The sequence below is a fragment of the Papio anubis genome, chromosome 11, assembly GCF_008728515.1.
Source record: "Papio anubis isolate 15944 chromosome 11, Panubis1.0, whole genome shotgun sequence".
Lineage (NCBI taxonomy): Eukaryota > Metazoa > Chordata > Mammalia > Primates > Cercopithecidae > Papio > Papio anubis.
In genome coordinates, this window is record NC_044986.1 from 96,493,074 (window position 1) to 96,507,699 (window position 14,626).

The 14,626-nt window shown below is 42.0% G+C and overlaps 1 long non-coding RNA gene across 1 annotated transcript; it reads right to left on the reverse strand.

The window, feature by feature from the left end:
• Positions 1-1,854: 1,854 nt before the first annotated feature.
• LOC116269484 lies at positions 1,855-13,456 on the reverse strand. Its single transcript, XR_004177060.1, has 3 exons — positions 13,418-13,456; positions 4,053-4,397; positions 1,855-3,502 (listed from the first exon to the last, which is right to left on the reverse strand). It is a non-coding gene; the product is annotated as an uncharacterized LOC116269484 (long non-coding RNA).
• Positions 13,457-14,626: the final 1,170 nt, after the last annotated feature.

Consider the following 14,626-nt stretch of genomic DNA (forward strand, 5'->3'; position numbering starts at 1 on the left):
TGCCTGTGGTCCTAGCTACTCAGGAGGCTAAGGTGGGAGGATCGCCGGAGCCCAGGAGGAAGAGGTTGCAGTGAGCCGTGATCATGTCACTGCATTCTAGCCGGGGTGATGGAGCAAGATACTGTCTTAGAAAAAATAAAATAAAAGTAAATTCATGCAAGTTCTCTTCTCTGTTCTTATAATTGTTATTATTACTATTGCTTTAAACAATGTGATCTGAAACAGGGTGGACGAGGGAAAGAGCTGTTCGGGATTAGAATAGGGCCTCTTCCTGGCTATCCTCCCACCCCCCGACCCTTTTTTTTTTTTTTTTTTGAGATGGAGTTTTTCTCTTGTTGCCCAGGCTGGAATACAATGGAGTAATCTCAGCTCACTGCAACCTCCACCTCCCGGGTTCAAGTGACTCCCCTGCCTCAGCCTCCCGAGTAGCTGGGATTACAGGTGGCTGCCACCATGCCCCAGCTAATTTTTGTATTTTTGCTAGACATAGGTTTTCTCCATGTTGGCCAGGCTGGCCTTGAACTCCTGACCTCAGGTGATCCACCTGCCTTGGCCTCCCAAAGTGCTGGTTACCCCTTTTATTGCATCACATCACATCTTATCACATCATCTGGGATTGGCAAACTATTTCATGCAGATTTTAAGGAGAAAAAGCCAGACGCTCACTTGGCAGAGGGGTGCAATTTCTTGCTTCAGAGGGTTGGATTGCTGAGAGAACCAGGGATTTGTGCTCATTGCCTTGGTAATTACAGAACCCCCTGTAAGATGGTAGATGTCAGAATTACAGACGGAAATGAGCCCTGGGCTTCAGAGGAAGTTAAGGGTAGTCTGAGAAGATTTTAAATAGGGAACATCTGTTGGAAACTGTCATAAAGGAATGAGTCTACGATTTAAGTTTTCAAAAGTACTTACCAACAGGTGGGAGAATTTGTGAAAACCAAAACATACATGTTTTTTAAAATCTTGTCGATTCAGGCTGTGTGTGCTGCCAGTCACTCTTGGGGGCGGGGCAGACCAGGCCCACTGCTACCTCATCTTCCTTCTAGCCTGAGCTTCTGTTGATGTCATCTCTGTCAGACCCTGGATGAGAAAGAAAACAGGAACAAAACGAGGAAGACGAGACATCTTCCTCAGTAAGAAATCTGCAAGTGTGCCATTTTAGAGTTTGTGGTAACATCTTTTCTTTGTTCCTTTTTTGAAATTTAATTTAATTATTAATTTTTATTTATTTATTTATTTACTTTTCTTTCTTGAGAAGGAGTCTCACTCTTGTCGCCCAGACTGGAGTGCAATGGCACAATCTCGGCTCACTGCAACCTCTGCCTCCCAGATTAAAGCGATTCTCCTGTCTCAGCCTCCCTAGTAGCTGGGATTACAGGCACCCACCACCATGCGGCTAATTTTTGTATTTTTAGTAGAGACGGGGTTTCACCCTATTGGCCAGACTAGTCTCGAACTCCTGACCTCAGATGATCTGCCCACCTCAGACTCCCAAAGTGCTGGGATTACAGGCCTGAGCCACTGCGCCCAGCCATCTTTTCTTTGTTCTAACAGTTCTAGCAAAGCACCATTCCTCTCTGCAAGCAGGGAAATTCCTAGCGTACTAGGCTAGGTTTGGGAGGCCAAGGTGGGAGGATCGTTCAGGGTCAGGAGTTTGAGACCAGTCTGAGCAGCAGAGGGAGATCCTCCCCATCTCTTCAAAACATACAAAATTATCTGGGCATGGTGTTGCACACCTGTAGTGCCAGCTGAAGGAGGGACTGAGGCAGGAGGCAGGAGGATCACTTGAGCCCAGGAGCTCAAGACTGCAGTGAGCCACAATTCCACCAAACTCCACCCGGGGCAACAGAGCAAGACCCTGTCTCAAAGAAAAGAAAAGAAAGAAAAGAAAAAGATTTAATGTAGGGTCGAATTATTTATTATCATTTAATTTTTTAAAAAGGCAAAGGTTCAAGGAGATTCTATTGTTCAGTATGATTCAGTTGCTAAGTGTCATGAGGGGCCTATAATCCAGGCCCCTAATGATCCATGAAACCAAATGCCCTGGTGAGTGAACCTTAAAAACTACCTAGTCATACTAATGGGTATTAAGCACAAATAAAAACACTTGTTAAAAACTGCAGACAGTATCAAAGTGTATTATTAGTCAGTTAAAACTCAAACCCTTTAAAAAGAGGTAAGTCACAATAGGCTCTTCAAACACCTCTCTGACATAACTAAGGCAATCAGCCCATCATGCCGTAACCAGAAGACAATAACTAATTGCAATTGCCATGTATAGTGTGAAGGCCTTTCCTTGTGGATTCAGAATGGAGCATGGACCACAGTTCTCAGAAGCAACTTCTAGAGAGGTGAACTGTGTTCTTCCCTTTCCTCAGATAGAGAAAGATCAAAGCATGTATGTAAGTAATTTGCTTATTTTCAGAGTATGTTACGTAATTAAACTATATCCCAGGGCAGATCTTGCATGGTCACTTTTTTGGGGGGGCAGGGGACAGAGTCTCACTGTTGTCTAACCTTGAGTGCAATGGCGCAATCTCTGCTCACTGCAACCTCCACCTCCCAGGTTCAAGCGGTTCTCATTCCTCAGCCTCCTGAGTAGCTGGAATTACAGGCGTGTGCCACCACACCTGGCTACACAGTCACCTTTTATTAGGTGTAGACAGTCACAACATTATTGTTCCAGAAGACAGAAGTTGTCTTTTTTTACCTGAATTTCCCAAAGATTGCTTCTCAGAAATAATTGCTTTAATAGACCCCAATTGGTGTGAATGAAATAGTTAATTAAAATTCTATGATGAAGTGCATTAGAATTTGCAATACACCTCTTGCCTTTTATTCACTCAAGATGACTGCCTTCTGACATCATTGTTTTTTTCTTCTAGATGTTGGGTGTAATGCCAGCCATTATTACAATAGGACATTGCGTTTTATACCTGAGATCACAGACTGGTTGTCATCAGATAGAATCATGTAGTCCCCTGTTGTACAAACAGAACATTCTGATGACTATTCTTTAAGTGAAATATAATGGAAACTTAAAGTGACCCCAAAATTAAACTCTTATTTGGGGTTTGTCTAACGACTAATGGTCACTACCACCAGTTTGGAGACATTACAACAAAACTCTACTGCTGACAAAAATATTAACCATAAATGATGAAAAATTTTCAGTTGGGACCAAAGGAACATCTGGAGGCCATTAAAGCAGGAGAATTTTCCCTCTATATCCTGATTGCCAAACTTAGAACCAACCACCCAGAAACTGTGGCCCCCATGCTAACTCAATGTTTATGTTTCATTAAAAATGATTTCAAGGGTTTACGTCTTGCACTTCATGGCCCAACTCCCACGCATACAGCTTTTCATCTCACTGGGCATGTCCTGGAGCAGACGAGCATTCCTCACCTCTTGGTTTCAGAAGAAGGAGCTTCTTGGGGAATAATTCCAAGTTCTTTATTTGCATCTAGAATCTAATCAAGAATCTGCAGGTCCTGCCATCCTAGGATAAATGAGGAGAAGAAAACAAGGATGCAAGACATAAAATGCAGCAATAAAAATGTTAGATGCAACAATATTAGATTAGATGCAAAAATATTAGAATTTAAAAAATACTATACTAGGGTTTGCTTTTTAATACCTTGTACAGCTACAGTAAGTCATGAAATTGATGAATGGAAAGTTGTATAATTTCAGCTGTGTATTAGTTGCTTTTTGCTGCTATAACACATCACCACAAACTTTGTGATTTAAGACAGATGTAGCCAGGCGCGGTGGCTCATGCCTGTAATCCCAGCACTTTAGGAGGCTGAGGCAGGTGGATCACCTGAGGTCAGGCATTCAAGACCAGCCTGGCCAACATGGTGAAACTCCATCTCTACTATATATACAAAAATTAACTGGGCATGGTGGCATGCACTTTTAATTCCAGCTACTCGGGAGGCTGAGGCAGGAGAATCAGTGAGCCGAGATCACACCACTGCACCCCAGCCTGGGCAATAGAGCAAGACTCCATCTCAAAAAGGAAAAAAAAAACCAAGACGATGTATTACCTTACAGTTCTTTAAGTTAGAAGTCCAACACAGGTTGCACCGGACTAAAATCAGGGTGTCAGCTGGGCTGCATTCCTTTCTGGAGGTTCTAGGGGGAAATATGTTTCTTTGTCTTTTAGCTTCTTGCAGCTGCTCCATTCCTTTGTTTATGGCCTATTCTCCATTTTCAAAGCCAGCAAAGTTGCATCTTTCTAACTTTTCTTCTGCAGGAATATCGCCTTCCAGCCATGGCAGGAAAAGGTTGTCTGATGTTAAAGATTTGTGTGGTTCATTTAGGCCCACGAAAATAATCCAAGATAATCTTCCCGTCTCAAGATTCTTAATTTAACAACATCTGCAAAGTTCCTTACAAAAGCAACATATTCACAAATTGCAGAGATTAGGACACGGACATCTTTGGGGGATCCATATTCTGCCTATCACGAGCTATTTGCAGACTCCAAGTAGTAAAGAGAGTTGAAACTCAAAAGCTCATCAATTACCTTTTTCATTGTCATTCCTTTTAGCATTGAGTTTTACCTTAAGACATAGGACAGATATTTTCAATACCTAAAACCTTAAACATGGAACAATTTCACAAATGTCATGAAACCAGAATGAATCTCTTGGCTGAAAGTTTTTCAATTTTCACAGAATTAATTTTAATTTTACTTGTAAATTTGAAATGGATCCAGCTTGACTGTTGCACTTTTATATGAGACACTAAATCACGGTTCTTTAGAAACGGCAACATGTTCATTGAAAGCATAAACTGTCATTTTCCCAGAATGTGTGGAAGGGCGGATGTGGTTGATATAATGTGTTTCTTAACACATCTTTTCACCCTGAACTCACTCCCACCATGTGTTTAAATGCATTGCAGGGCATAGAGCAGCCTCGGTCAGTGCATGTGATCACAAGTAGTTTCGCCTGTTTCTCAAGCATATATTCCTATGGGTGCCTGGCAAATGCCTGAGCTTAGGACAAGGTGTCCAAGGAATAAGTACCTGCTGCTGTTTTTCAACACACACCACAATTTCGGATGATTCTCAGCAAAGGGCATTTCTTCTACTCCGGCATCTGTGAATTTGCTCATGGTTTTTAACAACCTGCAGCCCGGCTCAAGTCATAGCCTGGATCCCAATTTGAAATGAGCTACATTTTATTAGTAAGTGTCCAGAAATGGCTTGGTGGGTCATTTTTGGTCTTGTAAAAATGTGGTTCTTATTGGCAGTAACGTGATTTTTGGGCATTGACTCATGTTATCTCTTCAAGCAAATGATTCCTTCAGGAGGCACACACTATGTCTAGGTTTGCTGTGTGCAACACATCAGATCCTGGCCATAGGAGGACTTAGCAAAGGTACAGGCAGTTTATTGCACACTTTGGGTCCTGTGCTAAGAGTTTTAAGGGCATTATCTCATTTAACTTTACAAAACCCTGTTAAGATAGAATCTATTAATCATCCCATTTGCAGACAATGAAAGCAAGATTTAAAGTGACTTTCACAACCTCATGAAACTGACATGCTTGGGCTGGACTATATTGAGACAAGGTGAGGTGAGTGAGCACTCAGTTTGGAGCAAAATGTAAAGGAAAGCCAAAAGGCTCAGTAAGCAAGGTAAAAGATATTTCAGCACAATTTTTTTTAAAATGCAAAATTAGTGAAAACATTCCATAATAAAATATTAAAATGTGAAAAAAAGACAGCCCCTGACCTTGTACTTGTAAGACTCAGCCTTAATCATCTGACTCTAATCCTGGCCCTGCTGAATCCTGTCCCTTCCCTGGCTGCGATTTGAACCCAAGGATGGCTGAGACTGAAGCCCGTGTTTGTACTCACTACTCTATAGGATGCATCTGCCTCCTCTGCCAGCCGGGCAGCTGGGATGTACTTAAGTTGTTTTTCAACAATGATGACAGCCGGGTGCAGTGGCTCATGCCTGTAATCCCAGCACTTTGGGAGGCCGAGGTGGGAGGATTGTTTGAAGGCAGAAGTTTGAGACCAGCCTGGGCAACATAGCAGGACCTGCTTTCTTAAAAAAAAAAAAAAATGCAATTAGCAGGCATGCTGGCATGCACCAGTAGTCCCAGCTACTCAGGAGGTTGAGGTGGGAGGATACTTGGAGCTCAAGTGTTGGAGGCTCCAGTGAGCTCCACTGCACTCCATCAGTGATTACCCCACTGAACTCCAGCCTGGGCAACACAGCAAGACCCTGTCTTTAAAAGAAAACAAACAAACAAAACAAAACAAAACCAAAAAAAAAATGATGAAAACAGAGCTGATCCTCTCTCCTACCCATCCCTGTGAAAGTTATATTGTAACAGGACTAAGAGGGGCATCAGTGATGGTGAGAAATCATGTGAAGTAGCCTCTGATCCTTGACATCAGCCAAGGAAACTCTTGGTAGAGTGAGTCCTAGTTTAGGGAGAGGGACATTTCCCTGAGCAAATCAGTAGTAATCAGTCTGTGAGCAGATTTGCTTTAGTGCAAGTGCCGTGACTCAGTGCAGGTGGACCAAGGGCCGTCTTGCAACTAATCTATTCCCAGGTGATTTTGTGACCTCTTCCTCCCTGCCCAGCCGGCCCCCTGCAGGTGGCACTGTGGACTCAGGGCCTCTGTTCTTCCTAAAATAGAAATTCCTTTGCACAAGTCAATTGGAAAGCCAGCATCCTCTTTAACTTCTTGTCTCCTGCAATTTGAGCAGCTGTGGAGCAGCTGCCAAACAATGCCCACAGCTCTTTTGGGTGCATCCCTCACTGCAGCCCCGCCTGTCCAGCTTCCACGGCGGTGGAGGGGACGCACCAACCACACTTCTGTCAAAGAGGATACTTCATAAAATTGTCATTCCTCCTGCCTCTTTCTCCTTTCCCAGCCAGATCTGAACTTCATATTGTATTAATTATTGTAGCAACTTCTTGTATACCTCAGTTTAAACTTTTGGCTATAACTCCAGTACCCAAGCTTTAAAAAACATGTTTCTTTCTTTAAATGCCATCATGAAATTGAGCAGGATGCTTTGCTCTGAGGAAGCCATCCTTTTCCTGGAATCCACAGTGATATCTGTCCACCCTCTGAGCTCACCCCGAGCTCAGGGTACTCACTCTACTTCATATTCAACTCAGAGTCACTTTCTCTGTTGGATACTTCAACTTCAGTTGTTCCAGTTCACAAACGAATTTTGCAACTTTTTTTTTTTTTTTTTTTTTTTTTTAAGATTTCTTGCTCTTTCTTCTTCTACTTTTAAAAAATTTTCTGTAGAGACGAGGTCTTGCTGTATTACCCAGGCTGGTTTTGAACTCCTGGCCTTAAGTGATCCTCCCACCTTAGCCTCCCAAAGTGCTGGGGTTACAGGTGTGAGTAACCGAGTCTGGCCTTCCTCTTTCTCCTTAAAAACACAAACATAATTTTCTCTATGTTTTCTTCTGCTAAGAGTATTAACAAATATATTCTTCATTTATCAACAACAAATACATGTTGTCTGTCACAGGTCAGGCCCAATATCATCTCATGGATTTTCCTTACTCTCTGAGAGTTCAGCTGAGACTCTTCCCAAAAATTCCTCTGAACTTAGCTATTTGCTGTAGTCAAGGGAGATCCGGGCAGTTGAAAAAAAGAATGTCTTAATCTGTCCTGGACACAGCTGAGTTTAATAACAGCAACCAAAAAGGAGAATATTCTTCTCTGAAGATAGCTGAACAATTGTTCCAGCAAATACCATTATATATTATTAAAAAATAATATATCAAAGGTAGGCAAGGAATGGAGGTACTCATATTTTTAGACTGCATTTTCAATTAGCGTTTTCTTTTCTTTCTTTCTTTCTTTCTTTTTTTTTTTTTTTTTTTTTTTTGAGACAGAGTCTCCCTCTGTCACCCAGGTTGGAGTGCAGTGGCACAATCTCAGCTCACTGCAACCTCTGCCTTCCAGGTTCAAGCAATTCTCCTGTCTCAGCCTCCCAAGTAGCTGGGACTATAGGTGCATGCCACTACGCCCAGTTAATTTTTGTATTTTTAGTAGAGGCGGGGTTTCACCATATTAGTCAGTCTGGTCTCGAACTCCTGCCTTGGCCTCCCAAAGTGCTGGGATTATAGGCGTGAGCCACCTTGCCTGGCCTCAATTAGCATTTTCTGAAGACTACTTTATTATTGTTTCTAATTAAACAATAATAATACTCAAACAGAACATCTGAAAAACTCAGAAGAGCATTTTTAAAAATCAGTTAGAAAACCAACCATCCAAGGTAACAACTGACAGCATATATATTTTGGATTTTCTTTTGAGACGGAGTCTCGCTCTGTTGCCTAGGCTGGAGTACAGTGGTGTGATCTTGGCTCACTGCAAGCTCTGCCTCCCACATTTAAGCAATTTTCTGGCCTCAGCCTCCTGAGTAGCTGAAACTACAGGCACCCGCCACCACGCCTGGCTAACTTTTGTATTTTTTATTTTTTGTATTTTTAGTAGCGACAGGGTTTCACCATGTTGGCCAGGATGGTCTCGATCTCTTGACCTCATGATCCACCCCCCTTGGCCTCCCAAAGTGCTGGGATTATAGTCGTGAGCCACCACGCCCGGCTGGCAACATATGTTTGGTTTTTTTTTGTTTTTTTTTTTGAGATGGAGTCTCGCTCTGTCGCCCAGGCTGGAGTGCAGTGGCCGGATCTCGGCTCACTGCAAGCTCCGCCTCCCGGGTTCACGCCATTCTCCTGCCTCAGCCTCCCGAGTAGCTGGGACTACAGGCGCCCGCCACCTCGCCCGGCTAGTTTTTTGTATTTTTTTTTTTAGTAGAGACGGGGTTTCACCATGTTAGCCAGGATGGTCTCGATCTCCTGACCTCGTGATCCGCCCGTCTCGGCCTCCCAAAGTGCTGGGATTACAGGCTTGAGCCACCGCGCCCGGCCGCAACATATGTTTTAAAGCAAACTCTTTCAGTATTTTTCCCTACACATCTGAAAAATATATGTCTTTTTAATCTGAAATTAACTCTTACTATTCCTACTACAGTATTTTCTGTACTGGTTAACATGCACCTAAATGTAAGTTAATGATTGTATTCTCTCACATGAATACGCTTTCTCAAACATTTGCCAAGCATTAGATACCGACGTCACCTCCAAATTTTGCTGTCATAAGCAATGTTTTCACAAACTTCCATATACATGTCTTTGAACACAGTTCTTATTCCTCTGGAATAAAGTCCTAAGAATCAAAATGCTGGTCAAATAAATATGCAGTTTATAAAGTTTTTAATAATATAGTAACAAGTTGTCCTACAAAGAAAATTATGCTAATCAACACTTTCCCAGTATGGTGTAAAATCACCAAAGAAATGAGCCTTCCACCAGAGGAACCTCAGTTAAGAATGAAAAAATTTGGCCAGGCACAGTGGTTCATGGCTATAATCCTAGCACTTTGAGAGACCAAGGCGGGCAGACTACTTGAGCTCAGGAGTTTGAGACCAGCTTGGGCAACATGGTGAAACCCAGTCTCTAAAAAAATACAAAAAATTAGCCAGGCATGGTGGCCGGCACCTATAGTCCCAGCTACTCAGGAGGCTGAGGCAGGAGAACCCCTTGAATCTGGGAGATGGAGGTTGCAGTGAATCGAGATCGCACCACTGCACTCCAGCCTGGGCAACAGATTGAGACTCAGTCTCAGAAAAAAAAAAAAAAAATTATGCAGGCATGGGGCACATGCCTGTGGTCCCAGCTACTTGGGAGGCTGAGGTGGGAGGGTCACTTGAGCCCAGCAAAAGGTGGAGGCTTCAGTGAGCTGTGATCACACCACTGCACTCCAGCCTGGACAGCAGAGTGAGACCCTGTCTCAAAAAAAAAAAAAAATAGTCCGGGCATGGTGGCTCAAGCCTGCAATCTAGCACTTTGGGAGGCCAAGGCGGGAGGATCATCTGAGGTCAGGAGTTCAAGAACAGCCTTGCCAACATGGTAAAACCCCATCTCTACTAAAAATACAGAAAAATTAGCCAGGCATGGTGGTACACACCTGTAGTCCCAGCTACTCAGAAGACATAAGAATCACTTGAACCCAGGTGACAGAGGTTTCAGTGAGCTGAGATCTTGCCACTGCACTCCAGCCTGGGTGACAGCGAGACTCTGTCTCAATTTAAAAAAAAAAGAGATTGAGAGAGAGAGAAATTTTTTTCTGACAGCATCAGAAATCCAGCAGTGAAAAGGATTATTGAGAAAGGCTATCTAATCTTTATCTTTATCTAGCCTCAGTGATTATACACCAAGCTCCTCTGGTGAGCTTTTAAAAACCCCACCCCTGGAGATTCTGATTTTATTAGGTCTTGGGTATGGCCTGAGTATGGTACTATCTTACAGCTTCCCAGGTAGCTTTAATGTCAGCCAAGGTTGAAAGCCACCGAGCGAAAGTATGTTTTAAGTGGAAGAAATTTCCAGAAGTTTGGTTAGGTTCAGGTGTGTGTCTGCTCAAGGGATGCCCTGAACAAGTTCTTGTTTTTCCCCTTAATTCTTTGACTTTATGAAAAATATTTCTGAGAAAACTGTGACAATTTATAAACCTCTGAAAATAAATCATAAAAATGTCCAAGATAGGTTCTTTTCGTAGCATTTAGGTGACCAAAAAATGGTAGCCTTAGAAGCATCACTAAGTTTGCAGTCAGAGAGAAGAAAGTCACACCGCAGTGATGGCTTCACAGTTGTAACTTGGCCAAAGGTGGAGCAAGTCCCTTTCTGGACACAGACCATGTTTGAAGACAGGGCAGTGTGGAAGAAGGAGAAAGAGCATGGCTTCAGAGTCACACAGACCTATGGTTGAATTCAAGTTCTGTTATTTATTAATGTGTGGATAGGAGCAAATTCTTAACTGTCCTGGGTCTCCGTATTTTAGTTTTTTTAATCTATAAAATAGCAACTAGATAGCTACTTTCTCATAGGGTGGTCATAAAGGTTATAATGGAATAATGTATATATGATTCCTAACCACTGGTCAAAGATAACTGCATTTTTAAAAACTGATGCCAGTAGTTCTTCATACATGGCCTTTGCAGCATACTTACTTCTTGATTTGCTTTCACTATAAGGGACCCATCTGTCCTAACTATACTCTAAGTTAGGGCAGGTGGATTCTAAGACTAGCCCTGCCACTCCCCAGAGGCATGACTTTGGGCAAGTCACAACTTTGCAGAGCCACAATTTAAGCCTTTAAACTCTTGGAAGCCTCTTCTAACTTCAAAAATCTCTAAAGGAGATCTTTTTCCTTGCTTGGAATTTTTGATATTCAAATTAAATACGTCACCAGAACATCTCATGTCATGATTTGTAAGAGCCGTAATTTATAGTGCCTATTATTTGCATATGCATGTGATAGCATTTAAGGTTCCTGACAACTATGGGCATTATGAGGGAGTCGATATTCTTATCCTCAGTAATGGGTGAGGGAACAGAGTCAAAGGAAAATAATTTATCCAAAGGCACACAGTTGATACATTGCACAACTGAAATTTGAACTTGATTCCAAAGCTCTTGGTCTGCACATGCCTGATTGCAGAGCACTGCTGGTTGCTAAAACAGCACTGATTATGCAAAGGTAAACCCTTCCATTTGAGGACCATTCAGGCTTTTTCATTTTCCTCTTCTTTCCTACTTCCCAAATCCTCACAATTGTTTTGATCCAATGACTCCCCAACCAGAGTTTTGGCAGGAATGGGAAAATCCTACACTCTCAATTTTCTAGAGTCCTTTGAGTGAACCACATCAATTTAAGCTACTAAACCCAAAGTAAATGCATCCTGACTCATCTTTCATTAACTGGATCTTATAAACATCTACAATCACCCCAACACTACCCAAGAGAATGGGAAACATGAATGAAAGGAGATGGCAATAGTAACAGATTATAGCTACAACAGCATACTTTTTAAGATTATTAAATATATGAACATATAACCACATTGCTAAAGTCCATCCCAGGCCCTTGGAAGGGGCCCATTCTTGAGGGATACCAAAGGTAAATTCACCTCTAGGCCTGCCTCGCTCAATGGTATTTTTTAAAATGAGACTTGTTTACAAATAGCTACAGAGGCATTATGAGTTTTAAAGAAAAATAATGAAGGCTGTTAAACATTGTCTAGTTTTTCTATTGCTATCATACATGATAGATTTCCCTTTCTAACCTTAAATAGAAAATTATTCGATTCTAATTATTTTCATCCATCACATAATCGCAAAACTTCAGAGCTAGAAAGAACAGAGTTAGAAAGATACAGAGCTCATCTATCCACAGATATCTGAGTTTTCAGGATGAGAAAACAGGCCTGCAAAGGCTGCATGACCCAGGCAAACTCTACAGACAGAGACAGGCTCTTGTTCTTAAAACAGCAGTGACAATCACTCCAGCCTGCATCTGTTGAGAGTTTATTCTGCCCAAGACAGGTAGAAGCACAAGGCACGCTCTCTGTTCCCAGAGAATTTTGCTCTAGTTGGGAAATTTATATATAATTAATAATGAGGTAGCATCTGATAATAATAAATAATGATAGTATTATTAATATCATAAATAATAATGATAGTATCCGATAAAGTGAGATTGCTGTCAGAGGCAAGAAGTGTGATCTCCACACATTTAACATTTTTAACGCTCAATATGAGAAGTTTAGCAACTTCAATCAGATGTGGGGTTCCTATCACTTTGCCAATCAGCCTCTCCTGAACCAAAGGGGTTGTCAATTCTGCTAAGACGCCCTTAGGGGCTGGGATTATATGGCTGAAAGAAACTACCAAAGACTCCGTTTTTATCCAAATTTTATTGGTTTTGGCTAGAAGCACCATAAAACTCTCTGCAATATACAGGTACAGTGTATTCCATAAAGTACAAATGTGTGTGGGTGGGTGTGGGTGTGTTTGTATGTTTCAATGGAAAAGAATACAATGTTTCTGGGAATATAAATACAAAATAGCTGAGTTAATCCTAAACCTAATATACTATGTTTCAAATTAACTTGCTTCCTCTGAAATAATATTTGGATCAAGTTTTTGAAGAAATCTTCACAAATACAGAAACTCCAGATGGTAAGTCTAGGTCAATATTCAAGTGCAAATGACTTCTTGCTTCTAGTTGTGGTCTTAAGTGAGAAGGAATCTTGTCCAAATGACTTCCAGGAGATGTGCTTCCCTCACCCCCCATGTTTTTGTTCCTGCAGCCCCTAAAGTACAGTTAATCCCTAGGAGCCCCTAAAGTACGGTTTTTAAAACCTAGCTAATGAGTACAGCAAGTAAATACAAGTTCCAGAGCTAAAAGGGTCCAGTAGTACCCACCTGTACTCATAACCATGGCCAAGATGTGGGACAATATTTTGCAAAAGCTTATTTAAAATTAGGAAAGGAACCAACATGGTGGCTCTTACCTGTAATCCAACACCTTGGGAGGCTAAGGCAGGATTGCTTGAGGCTAGGAGTTCAAGACCAGAATGGGCAACCAATCAAGACCACATCTAAAAAAAAAAAAAAAAAAAAAAAGAATTAATCAGCTAGATGTGGTGGTGCATACCTGTAGTCCCAGCTACTCAGGAGACTGAGGTGGGAGGATTCCTTGAGCCTAGGAGCTCAAGGCTGCAGCTCTATCTAATAGAACTTTTTGTAAGGGTGGAAATGCCCTATATCTGGGCTGCCCAATGCATTAGCCACTCACCCTATTGGCTATGGAGCCCTTGAAAAGTGGCTGATGAGACTGGGAACTGAATTTTTAATTTGCAATAGTTTTGATTTCTCATATGGCTACTGGCTCCATTCTAGAGCATTTCGCTTCTGCAAGTAAAAATACAAGTACAGAATCTGCAATTAAATGGATGTCTATTCTTTTGGTGGAAACATCTAAGGAAGCAGACCATCCCCTCCTCTTACTCTTATCCCTCTTCCACCAAAAGGAAAGCTCAGACAAGAATGCTTTTGTATAAACTTCCTGTTTCTGCTGTAACAAATTACCATAGACTCAGTGGCCTAAAACAACACATACGTATTATCTGACGGTTCCGGAGCTCCGAAGTCAAGAATAGGTCAGCCAGGCTGCGTTGTTTCTGGTGGTTCTCGGGGTGAACCTGTGGTCTTGACTTTTCCAGCTACTAGGGCTTGGCTGTATTCCTTGGCTCATGGCCCCTTCCTCCATCTTCCAAACCAGCAATGTAGCATCTTCAAATTCCTATCCAACTCTGCACCATCATCACCTCTCCTTCTCTGACTCTGATCTCCTGTCTCTCTTTTATAAAAATCCTTTCTGATTAACTGGAGCCCTACTGGATAATCCAGGTTAATATCCCACCTCAAGACACTTAATCACATCTGCAAAGTCCCTTTTGTCATGTAGGGTGACATAGTCAAAGGTTTCTGGGATTAGCACATGGACATTGTGGGGGTGTGGGGGATCATTCTGCCTACTGCACCTTTGCTATGGATTAACTTGAAGTAAGGCCATTATCTCTCAGTGGATTCATGAAAACTCAGCTTCTAGATTCTAGAAGGTAGCCATGGCTGGTCAGGTTGCACTACAAGTAAGTTGAGGTTTTCTCAGTGTTGTTTTGTCCAACCTGGTGGTTCCCCGACTTTAGCCAGCACCAAAA